The sequence below is a fragment of the Staurois parvus genome, unplaced genomic scaffold (assembly GCF_062004578.1).
Source record: "Staurois parvus isolate SC_StPar_1 unplaced genomic scaffold, SC_StPar_1.0 ptg000709l, whole genome shotgun sequence".
NCBI classification, from domain to species: domain Eukaryota; kingdom Metazoa; phylum Chordata; class Amphibia; order Anura; family Ranidae; genus Staurois; species Staurois parvus.
Genome location: NW_028318505.1, coordinates 917119 through 930329, shown reverse-complemented (window position 1 = coordinate 930329; position 13211 = coordinate 917119).

Here is a 13211-nt window from a genome sequence, read left to right as displayed (position 1 = left end):
ACCAGAGACTGCGGACACGGTACAGGGGATGACCAGAGACTGCGGACACGGTACAGGGGATGACCAGAGACTGCGGACACGGTACAGGGGATGACCAGAGACTGCGGACACGGTACAGGAGATGACCAGAGACTGCGGACACAGTACAGGAGATGACCAGAGACTGCGAACAGTACAGGAGATGACCAGAGACTGCGGACATAGTACAGGAGATGACCAGAGACTGCGAACAGCACAGGGATGACCAGAGACTGCAGACACGGTACAGGGGATGACCAGAGACTGCGGACAGCACAGGGATGACCAGAGACTGCGGACAGTACAGAGATGACTGCTGACCTTTGGGGAGGTGGGGAGCGGGTACCTGAATTTGACAGGTACCCGCTCTTACTTCCGCGGAGTTGTTCTTTGATCTTACCTGTTCCTCTATCCAGCGGCGCGCTGTCTTCCCGGCTTCTGTAGTGTGGGTGCTCGGCATGACAGCCGGGTGCCCAGTGCGCATGAGCGAGAAGCACTTGCGCTTTGTGATTGGTCCAGCGGCTTCTGGGATCTGTCATGTGTCCCAGGTACCTCCTTACCATTCACAAAAAGCACCGCTTCTTGCGCATGCGCACTTGGCACCCGGCTGTCAAACCCAGCGCACACACTACAGAAGCCGGGAAGACCGCGCGCCGCTGGATAGAGGAACAGGTAAGATCAAAGAACAACTCTGCAGAAGTAAGAGCGGGTACCTGTCAAATTCAGGTACCCGCTCCCCACCTCCCCAAAGGTCAGCAGTCATCTCCATAAGGTCCCGCTGCAGAGCTGAGCGGCCGGCTCGGTATTCTGACACGGCGGCGGTGGAAATACCGGACCGACCGCTCCATATTCGCTCCATAAGACGCACTGACATTTTCCCCCCTTTTTTGGGGGAAAAAGTGCATCTTATGGAGCAAAAAATACGGTAGTTAAAAAGACTCATCATGCGGTAATTAGATCCAGGTGGGACATCCAGCCGTCCAGCAGCAAACTCTGTCTACAGGATCAGGAAGTAGAGGTCTGAAGAAGGAGCCTATTGAGCATGCTCTGAAATGCATTACCGCCCCCTTCACCTCCTACATCCGACTCTGCTCTCCAAGCTTCATTTTGATGCACAGGCACATCCTGGACTCTACTTCCTGATCCTATAGACAGAGTTTGCTGCTGGACGGCTGGATGTCCCACCTGGATCTAATTACCACACGATGAGTCTTTTTAACTATTTATCTTGTAAGTGCAATTTATCCATTGTTTACTAAATAAATTGTCAATACTGCACTTAGAGGCACCTTCCTCTCTTTTTCTTGTTACTGCATTAGAGCCTTACTTCCACTCTAAGAGCTGCCTCAGTGTTACTGCTCCCATCCATCCATCCCTGTTATCCATCCGGCACCTTTATCCTACAGCTACAGAGGTTGGGCTCCAACAAGCACGCCCTATATAATATACAAAAAAAAAGAAGCCTAAAAGGAAAACCTCTTATTTTGAAGGGTGTTGGTTTTTTGGGGGGAAGGGGTATATTTATGGTAGTTTAATTTTTATTTTATTGCCCATTTACTTCTTGGCGGTGCACGTTGTACCAACAAGGGTGAAATAAAAAAAAAAGTAAAATAATGAGGCTAATAAGGGCTGGTTTTGGTTATGAGAACAAGTCCAGAATAGTTAAAAAGGAGCTTCCAAAACCCTTGGGGCCATTTACTGTTAAGAGAGAAAAAAAAAAAACACCCTAATTTCAGATTCTACACTGCTTCCACTGCATTTTGCCAACAAGTCTACATTTTACTGAAATCTCTTGACTTTCATGAAAATGAAGACTCAAATTTTGATCATCATAAGTTATGACACTCTGGTTTCCAGAGCGGTGGTGGTTTCCATGATGCACCGGGATAACACCAAGGACGTTGAATGTTGAGATTCATTCAACCTGGAAGAGAGGCATTCAGGGAAGAGCGCCAGGTAAGAAGTGCATTTTTTTTTTTTTCTTTTGGTTTTCTTTAATTTTTACATTTTTTAAAACCTGTATTTGGTCTTTATTTTGTAATAAATAATATTTCACCTTCTCTGTTTGCCACTGGGACAGAAAGTGATGGGAAACCCAAGCTTTTACAATCCAGAACAGGAATAGAAGGGAAATGTTTCCTTGGGGACACTCGTTCGGGTGACTACATTTCCCTCTTCTGGTGAAGATATTTCCTTCCACCTTCTTCTATCGCCTCCAGAAGGGAAACCTCACTGGGACACAGATAGGAGAAGGACCTTCCCACTTTGCAGTGCAAAAAATAGAAGCCTCAGGAACCAACGGGACCATGGAGTTGGTTAAGTTAAAGGAGCATTTAGATGAGGATTTTTTTTTCTGGAATTAGTTAAAGGGGTGGTGGGTATCATTTGTTCCCAGAGCTGTAAGGGAGTCTGGTCAGGACAGCCCTAACCCTGGCTCCAGCAATTCCTTGACAAACAAGTCTGCTCTTTGGAGACAAGCTTTATTTTTCACTAAAGTCAACTGTTTCGTATCACAGGCAGCCCCTGTGTACAGACACCTACAGGCCTTGGACAGTGAGAGCATTGTGACTCTAAGGAGAAAAAAGACAATTGTTTCATCTGCGCCAATAAACAGGCCTTTGTGGCGGAAGGTACATAAACATCAAGCCAGTGGGCTGTGTGATCTCAGAGTCATGTATTGCTGAGACATCGAGGACATCATAGAAAGAGCAGAAACACACAACGGCTTCTACACAAGGCCAACAATGCGGGCAAGGGTCCCCCACCGCCAGCCTTTCATCTACAATGGAGGCCATTGTGGCCTGGGGACGAGGGGGCGCTTGTGTATCATTCAGCAGATATTGAAGCAGCCATGATTCACCAGCGCTGGCGGATTTGTAAAATAATAAACTCCATTTACTGTAAATGGTAGAGAAACAAAGGGGGAGGCTTGAGGCCTCCAAAACTTGCTGCTGTTTACTGAATATAAAAGGGAATCTTTTGAAAGAGAACCAGTAAGGGTTGGAATTATGTTCAGTGCAAAGAAAAAAAAATTACAATCTATTAACATACTTTTATTTTTAATCTGCTTAATGTTTCAGATTTACTGTCTGCCAGATGCAGAAGTATGTTCCCTCTGTGGCTGATATCAACTGTAGACAGTTGAATGAGTCAAAGAAAGACACGCCCCTCCCAATTTTTGAAGTCCACGGAAGTGCGAAAACCGAAAACCCGTAATTGAAAAAAAATGTGCAAGTGCAAAACCAACACAAAAAAGTGCACTTAGGGGTGTGCTTTGTCCACCTCCCCAAAGAGGTAGGACCTCTACTCTGATCCCCCAGGACGCAAGGTTCCTGACAGGGACTGAGGTTTCCACATGGTCCACCTAGCCAAAAGGCCTGGCGGACCCCTTTCCTTGTGGCTAGCTGAAGCTGACCAACAAGTACTAGGTCAGGGGGCTCTCCCGAAGAGAGAACTCCCCCTCCCAGGAACAGGGGAAGAAGGAACCAAAAGGCCACAACACACATAAGTTAAAGTGACTCAAACACTTTTCACACTTGGGATCCCACCCCCATGTGTTACTAATAGCACCCCTGAGGTAACCACTCTCAGGGGGCACTGTTCCGCGGACTTTCTGCCTCCCTGGCCAGACAAGGTAGATCCGTTCAAGCCAGGAGGAACTGGGCCCCTCTTGTTTTCCAGGGGGAATTACTCCCGGGCCCTAACTGCCTGTGGGCGCCACGGTTTCTGTTCCAGCCTGTACTAACCATCAGGACCCCCATCCTACCAGCAGGGGTACTATACAATCAATCATCCATGACATAATTTTTTTTTTCTTTTTTAAGTCCACGGAAGTACAAAAAACGAAAACCCGTAAGTGAACAAAAAACGTACTAGTAACGTGCTGGTATGATGGGGGCTCTGAAGGTCAGTATCAGCTGGAACACAAACCGGAGGGTCCCACTTTCTCCTGCTTCGAATGGATCTACCTTGTCTGGCCAGGGGCTGGGGAGGCAGAGAGTCCGGGACATGTGGGTGGGATCCCACCTGTGAAAAGTGCACATGGTCACTGTTCTAAACACTTTTCCTGCACTGCGCCTTTTAGGGCTAGGCCTTTTGGCTAAGTCCAGGGCAATTTTTATGCTACAGGCCTCAGGGCCTAACCAGTGCACAGTTACACAGCCACTTTATTTTTACTTATTTATTTTATTTTTTCTCCCACATTTGAGTCACTTTCACATATGTGGGTGTTTTTTTTTCTCACGGATGGTAGGGTGTGGGTCCTCGGGCCTGCCCTGAAGTCTAGGGGGAGGTTGTGTGGCCTTTTGGTTCCTTCCTCCCCTGTTCCTGGGGGTTGTCTATCTTCGGGAGAGCCACCTGACCTACTACTTGGTGGTCAGCTTTGGCTAGTCACAAGGAAAGGGGTCTGCCAGGCCTTTTCGCTAGATGAACCATGTGGAAACCTCAGTCCTTGTCAGGAGCCTTGCGCCCTAGGGGATCAGGGTAGAGGTCCTACCCCTTTGGGGGGCGGACTAAAGCACACCCCTTAGTGCACTTTTTTGTTCACTTACGGGTTTTTCGTTCTTTTGCACCTCCGCGGACTTAAAATAGAAAAATGAGTCAGAGGAAGACACACTTCTCTGTCTCTGAATGAGTCAGAGGACACAGCTTTCTCTCTCTCTCTGAATTATCAGAGAATAACACACCCCTCCCTCTGAAAATGTCAAGAGTAGGGCACAGTTGCAATGAGGACACACTCCTCTCTCTCAATGAGTCTGAGGAAGACACCTCTCCACCTCAGAGAATGACACACCTCTCCACCTCAATGAGTCTGAAGGGGACACAACCCTCCTTCAAAATAAGAGGATACATCACTCTCTCTGAATGAGTCAAGAGTAGGACACAGTAGAAGAAAAAGATGCATCACCTCATTTGAATGATTTAGAGTAAGTCACACCTCCTTCTTCTAAATGAGGTAGTGTAGGACCCATTCTCCACCTTCTGAATGAGTCAGAGGAGGACACACACCTTCCTCTGAATGATTCAAAGTAGGACACAAACCCCTCCCTCTTTCCTAAAAGAGACAGAACAATTAATAGTTGAATTATGGGTTTGTCAAGAACAGGGACAGACTGACCATTTAGAAACTCGGGCACTGCCCGAGGGCCCGGGGTCAGTAGGGGGCCCCATGAGATGCCCCTGGTACCTTTTTCATAGGCTTTTTTGAGTTTGGGCAAGTACACAGGGGCCCCATGCGTTGTCAGTCCTCCCCTGGTCAAGGTGAATTTTGCCATAGCAGGCAAATTCCAGTGGCCACATTTCCAGCTCTTTCCAAGCTGAGCATCAAAGCTCGCTGCACAGGGCCTCACATTTTCGATTTCCTCCCGTTTTTCTCAAGGCTCTGTCTCTGTAGGTGACAGGCAGATTTTACTAAACAAGCAGTTCGGGAAGAGTTGGTCTTCTTGCAGCTATGTGTTATCACAGCATGTCCTTGTTCTAGGGTTTCCCTCTGGCATTCAGGGCCCGGGCCTAGAATGTGTCGGACACACAGAACACAGGTCTTCCCTATGTGGGCACAGCTGCAATATCTATAATTACAAGACAAATACAGTCCTCCGAGTGTCAAACATCTCCACTCGCCTCTATTCCAACTGCAAAGATGGAGGTTTTCCTTGGCTGAATATTCGAGGAAATCTCTTCAACAACCATGAACAACTATTTCAAGCGATGTAAGAGATTCAATTCTTGCTTGTTACAGTCAGTTGTAGCAACCTTAAAGGGTATGTAAACCCAAGAACAAAAAAAGTAATATAATAAATATTACCAGTCCTTAGATGTGCTGGCTGCATTAGTTTTTTTTCAGGTTTTTTTTTCCGTCTTGGTGCTCCTGCCAGTAACATTTGCTGGCTTAGGGTGACAACTTTCACTAACTGCTTTGTATTTATACAGGCATGGCGTTGTCACCCTAGGCCAGTGGTCGGCAAGCCGCGGCTCGCGAGCCACATGCGGCTCTTTACACGCTTTAATGCGGCTCTTGTGTGCCGGGAGCCCGCTCCCCTCCCTCCTCTCTGGCGGCAGGGACTCTGCAGCGTGATCCAAAAAAAAAAACAGCCAGGGCAGCGCGCTCAAATGCAATGATTGGCCAGTCTCACTGCCACTCACATCCTGATAGCCAGTGATTGGCTGTCAGGATGTGTGTAGGCGGGGCAGCGTGACGAACGTGAGAGGAGCTAGGCTCCTCTCACAGTCCGCCCTGAAGACCGGAACGGCGCGGGAACACGGCGAGAGGAACGCGCGGAGCAAAGGTAAGTGAATTGACACAGGGGGGACTTGGCTTACTACTTGCTACTTACTTACTACTACTACTATATGAGGGATGAATTAATATGGGGGATGAATTACTATAGGGGGGATGAATTACTATATGGGGGATGAATTACTATATGGGGGATGAATTACTATGGGGGATGAATTACTATATGGGGGATGAATTACTATATGGGGGATGAATTACTATGGGGGATGAATTACTATATGGGGGATGAATTACTATATGGGGGATGAATTACTATATGGGGGATGAATAACTATGGGGGATGAATTACTATATGGGGGATGAATTACTATATGGGGGATGAATTACTATGGGGGATGAATTACTATATGGGGGATGAATTACTATATGGGGGATGAATTACTATATGGGGGATGAATTACTATGGGGGATGAATTACTATAAAAACTTATTGAAACTAAAAACAATGTACCATCCTATGTATTTTCAGTTTTAAAAATGTGGCTCTCAAAATAAATTTCAATCGTGGTTTTGGCGAGATTTGGCTCAGTTGAAAAAAAAGGTTGCCCACCACTGCCCTAGGCTGTTCTCTTGATTTAGGCGAACAACACTTCCTCCTCTCCAAGGTAATCTGTAGATCACAGAAAAGAACTGGTAATCACCGCGTGCATGGCCAACTTTAGTCCTTGGCTGCTTGAAGAGATTTTCTGCCAACTACCTTTCACTGGGCAGACACCACATTAAATGTCACAGCAAGCCCTGATCATGGCGTACACACCACTTGGTAATCTGGCAGATGGTGTCATTTGACAGTTCCTAGCCACCAGTAGCATGTGAGAAGTGAGTTGTGACAACCAATTGTAATGAAAACCTCCTGGCCAAAAAAAAAAGGGTGCATACTAAAAATATTTGGGCTAAGCTTAATGTTTTAAAAAATTGCATGAAAGGAGTTGGAAGGAAGATGACCTTCTGTGACATAGAGACAACCCTTTTTTTGGAATACACAGTATTCTGATGATTGGGGCTCTCAATAGGTTGTCAGCACACATTAGCTTGAAAAAAATGTTTGGTGGTGGAAGCGAGATGTGGACGGCCTATGAAAGGGAACTGAACCCTGCACACTGTGCATAGAACATCCCTCAACTCTGCAACTCGTAAGTAACGCACTCCTGAACCCTGCACTCTATGCAAAGGGCACTCCTGAAACGGAACTCTGTAAATAGCACGCCCCTGAACCCTGCGCTATTAACGTAGCGCACCCCGAACTCTACACTTTGTATGTCACTCACTCCTGAACCCCATACTATGTAGACAATCCCTCCCACCCCTGAACTCTGCAATCTATGCAAAGGGCATCCCTAGAAACGGGACTCTGTAAATGGCACAACTCTGAACTCTGCGCTATTAACGTAGCACACCCGAACTCTGCACTCTGTATGTAACTCACTCCTGAACCCCATACTGTGTAGACAACCCCACCCACCCCTGAACTCTGCACTCTATGCAAAGGGCACCCCTAGAAACGGGACTCTGTAAATAGCACACCCCTGAACCCTGCACTATTTATGTAGCGCACCCCGAACTCTGCACTCTGTATGTAACTCACTCCTGAAACCTTACTGTGTAGACATCCCCACCCACCCCTGAACTCTGCACTCTATGCAAAGGGCACCCCTAGAAACGGGACTCTGTAAATAGCACACCCCTGAACCCTGCACTATTTACGTAGCGCACCCCAAACTCTGCACTCTGTACAAAGTGCATCCCTGAACTCAACACATAACGCACTCCTGAACCCCATACTGTGTAGACAGTCCACCCTGAACTCTGCACTCTATGCAAAGGGCACCCCGGAAACGAGACTCTGTAAATAGCACACCCCTGAACCCTGCACTATTTACGTAGCGCACCCCGAACTCTGCACTCTGTATGTCACTCACTCCTGAACCCCATACTGTGTAGACAACCCCACCCACCCCTGAACTCTGCACTCTATGCAAAGGGCACCCCTGAAATGGGACTCTGTAAATAGCACACCCCTGAACCCTGCAATGTGTAGGCAGCCCACCCTGAACTCTGCACTCTATGCAACGGTCACCCCTTAAACAGGACTCTGTAAATAGCACACCCCTGAACCCTGCACTATTTACGTAGTGCACCCTGAACTCTGTATGTCACTCACTCCTGAACCCCATACTGTGTAGACAACCCCACCCACCCCTGAAATCTGCACTCTATGCAAAGAGCATCCCTATAAACGGGACTCTGTAAATAGCACACCCCTGAACTCTGCACTATTTACGTAGCGCACCCCGAACTCTGTACAAAGTGCATCCCTGAACTCAACACATAACGCACTCCTGGTCTTTATTGTCCCTATTAAAGAGGAGTTCCACCTAAAAAAAATAAATCAATAAAAGTCAGCAGCTACAAAAGCTATATGCTGACTTTTAAAATACAGGCACTTACCTGTCCCTCGGTCCAGCGGTGTCCTCACCACCGCTGGTTTCACCGGCCGTCTTCTGTCCCTGCCGGCATCTTCAGTGTGGGCAACCGGCTGTGACAGCTTGCGGCTTCACAGCCGGGTGCTCACTGCGCATGCGCGAGAAGCACTGCGCTTTGTGAATGGCCCCGTAGTCTTCTGGGACCTGTCCCAGAAGACTATGGGGAGGGAGGAGGGGAGGACAACTTCCGCTTCCGATCTGTCAAATTTCAGGTACCCGCTCCACAAAGGTGCCAATCCTTAATGGGGAGCAGGGTACAAAGGCTTAAATCGGAACTTCCCCTTTTGGGTGGAGCTCCGCTTTAAGAACCTCCTACTGTTAGTGCAGTTTGGCCACACCCACCATTTGATGCAGTGGGGGTGTTTATATTCCTGTACTTATTCTCTGAGGGGAAAAAAAACTGGATACATTTATATACTCTTACAGATACAACTGGCCCTTTGAAGGCCACTATAATGCTGATGCGGCCCAAGAAGAAATTGAGTTTGTCAGCCCTGGTTTAAAAGTAACAGGGGAGCATGTATTTTCTTTTAAAAGGTTTATTTAAACTATGACTAAAGGAATAACTTTATTTTAAGTTTTGGACAGAGTGGAGAGGGATTAGAACCCCGGTCAGTGTTTATTGCTGTCTGTGCCCTCATTAGGGAGATTCACCTATCTCTATTTGTCCTGTTTACCATTATCATTGAAAGTGAAAGTAAAGAAAATCCCACATTTTGGGTTGTCCCCTGAAAAGTAAAACAAAAAAGGGAGATGTTCCAATGGGGACACTAGTTCTGGTGACCTGGGGGCCCCAAGGAATTCCCTTCATTTGCAGTGATTTCCCCTCATTTCCTGTTTGGCTATGGCAAAGGAAGTGAAGGGAAATCTCCAAGATGGGACACAGAAGATGGAATAAAATCTGACAGGGGTTATAACCCTCCCTTACTCTATCCAAAACAAAAAATAAAGGTTTTTCCTATAGTCCTACTTTATTTTCATTAAGATTTAATTTGGTAGGAATCGCACCACATACACAATTATAATTTTTTTAATAATTATTTTAATAAAAACCCTGCTTTGTTTTTTTTATTATAGACTGACAAGTGCAGAACAATGTAAAAATGTTAACGTTATATAGAAAGTAAATTTTTTAAAATTTTAAGATATTATATTTTAATACAATAACTGTTTTAGACAATTACAGTATTAAACAAAACAACATATGTATCTACAGGCCTCTGGAAGCTGAAACCATTTTTTTTCTCAAGGAAGCCTTCAGTTTGCTTGTGACCATAGCTGACGTACTGATCACATAATTGGGAACCACTCTGATAGAAGTGACGTATATTGATGGATCTTCAGCGCGGGGCACGGTGCCGAGAAGCGATAATATACAGATTGTGCAAGAAAAAGGATTAAACAGATAGCTAGAACCTGCTTTTCGAAAAGGGTCAAATTTATTTCAAGCCAAATTTTTTCGGGCAGTGGAAGTGTTAAATAATCCTCCCAGCCCCCATCCCACTATGTAAATGGTACCACCAACTATACAGATCCATACTAACCTCCTCCAGGCTCCAACTCTGCAGCCTGGCTTAGTAACAATCTAGAGCTGGGCTGCCATGGTCTGGGTGAGGAGGTCTCCAAACTTTCTAAACAAAGGGACAGTTTACCGTGCTTCAGACTTTAAGGGGGCTGGATTGTGCCCAGTGGGAGTAGAGATTTTCCTGGCATCAGTGGGAGTAAACAGTGAATCTTTGGTATTAGGGGGAGGAATAGTGTCCCATCATAGGTGTCAGTGAGAGGAATAGTGTCCTATCATAGGTGTTTGTGAAAGAATAGAGCCCCATTGTTGATGTCAGTGTCACGAAGTGTACCCCAACGTTGGGGTATAGTGTCCCATATCGGTGGGAGGAAGTGTGCTCCATATCGGTGGGAGGAAGAGTGCCCCGTATCGGTGGGAGGTAGAGTGCCCCGTATCAGTGGGAGGTAGAGTGCCCCGTATCAGTGGGAGGTAGAGTGCCCCGTATCAGTGGGAGGTAGAGTGCCCCGTATCAGTGGGAGGTAGAGTGCCCCATATCAGTGGGAGGTAGAGTGCCCCATATCAGTGGGAGGTAGAGTGCCCCATATCAGTGGGAGGCAGTGTAACCCGTATCAGTGGGAGGAAGTGTACCCCGTATCAGTGGAAGTGTTCTCCATATCAGTGGGAGGAGGAGTGCCCCATATCAGTGGGAGGAGGAGTGCCCCATATCAGTGGGAGGAGGAGTGCCCCATATCAGTGGGAGGAAGAGTGCCCCATATCAGTGGGAGGAAGAGTGCCCCATATCAGTGGGAGGAAGAGTGCCCCATATCAGTGGGAGGAAGAGTGCCCCATATCAGTGGGAGGAAGAGTGCCCCATATCAGTGGGAGGAAGAGTGCCCCATATCAGTGGGAGGAAGAGTGCCCCATATCAGTGGGAGGAAGAGTGCCCCATATCAGTGGGAGGAAGAGTGCCCCATATCAGTGGGAGGAAGAGTGCCCCATATCAGTGGGAGGAAGAGTGCCCCATATCAGTGGGAGGAAGAGTGCCCCATATTGGTGGGAAGTGTTCCCCATATCGGTGGAAGTGTTCCCCATATCGGTGGTAAGAAGTATGCCCCATATCAGTGGAAGGAAGTGTTCCCCATATCAGTGCAAGAGTGCCCCATATCAGTGGGAGGAAGTGTTCCCCATATCAGTGGAAGAGTGCCCCATATCAGTGGAAGTGTGCACCATATCAGTGGAAGGAAGAGTGCCCCATATCAGTGGGAGGAAGAGTGCCCCATATCAGTGGGAGGAAGTGTACCCCATATCAGTGTGAGGAAGCATGCCCCATATCAGTGAGAGGAAGCATACCCCATATCAGTGAGAGGAAACGTGCCACATATCAGTGAGAGGAAGTGTGCCCCATATCAGTGGGATGAAGCGTGCCCCAAGGGACGGACAAAGGCAAGCAAACGTTGGCATCCAGGCCCGGGGCCGCAGTTGGAGACCACTGGTCTGGGCACTAAGATCTGAAAAGGACATTGCTCCTCCAGTACAGGTACGTCCCTTTCAAGTCTATGGGATGTTAGTATGCAGGCACTGGATTGTTACTGGCTGGGTGGGGCTGTCGGAGGAGGCAAGGAAGGACCAGCGGCAATAGGAGACAGTCTACTGTAATGAGGGGGCTAGGAGTGCGGGAATAGGAGAAAGTCTACTGTAATGAGGGGGCTAGGAGTGCGGCAATAGAAGACAGTCTACTGTATTGAGGGGGCTAGGAGTGCGGGAATAGGAGACAGTCTACTGTAATGAGGGGGCTAGGAGTGCGGGAATAGGAGACAGTCTACTGTAATGAGGGGGCTAGGAGTGCGGGAATAGGAGACAGTCTACTGTAACGAGGGGGCTAGGAGTGCGGGAATAGGAGACAGTCTACTGTATTGAGGGGGCTAGGAGTGCGGGAATAGGAGACAGTCTACTGTAATGAGGGGGCTAGGAGTGCGGCAATAGGAGAAAGTCTACTGTAATGAGGGGGCTAGGAGTGCGGCAATAGGAGACAGTCTACTGTATTGAGGGGGCTAGGAGTGCGGGAATAGGAGACAGTCTACTGTAATGAGGGGGCTAGGAGTGCGGGAATAGGAGACAGTCTACTGTATTGAGAGGGCTAGGAGTGCGGGAATAGGAGACAGTCTACTGTAATGAGGGGGCTAGGAGTGCGGGAATAGGAGACAGTCTACTGTAATGAGGGGGCTAGGAGTGCGGGAATAGGAGACAGTCTACTGTAATGAGGGGGCTAGGAGTGCGGGAATAGGAGACAGTCTACTGTAATGAGGGGGCTAGGAGTGCGGGAATAGGAGACAGTCTACTGTAATGAGGGGGCTAGGAGTGCGGGAATAGGAGACAGTCTACTGTAATGAGGGGGCTAGGAGTGCGGGAATAGGAGACAGTCTACTGTAATGAGGGGGCTAAAAGTGCGGCAATAGGAGACAGTCTACTGTAATGAGGGGGCTAGGAGTGCAGACTTTTTTGGCAAAATCGTTAACTTGTCCTTTAATATATATTTTATACTGCTGTTGTTTTATTCCTGTAATAACATATAGTGAATCAGTTACGAGTCCGCTTATGGCGGGGTAAAGAAAACAAATGCTTTAATTAATTAAGTACAACACCTGTTTACGGGGCCGGAGTCGAATTACTGCTGAGCGTACACAACTCCTGCAGCGGTCGGAGCCATATAACACCTCTCAACAAGTGTCTTTTATAGTCCTGGATTATTTTCATATCACTCCAATAAAATGTATCACACACTTTCAAGAATGTAAGAAGCCTGGTCCTCTCCTTTGAAGACGCTGCTTTATGTGGACGGGGACAGCCTACATGATGACAAGAATAAGAGTGTAAATTCGAGTAACCCAGGGCTTCCGCCGGGCGTAATGAC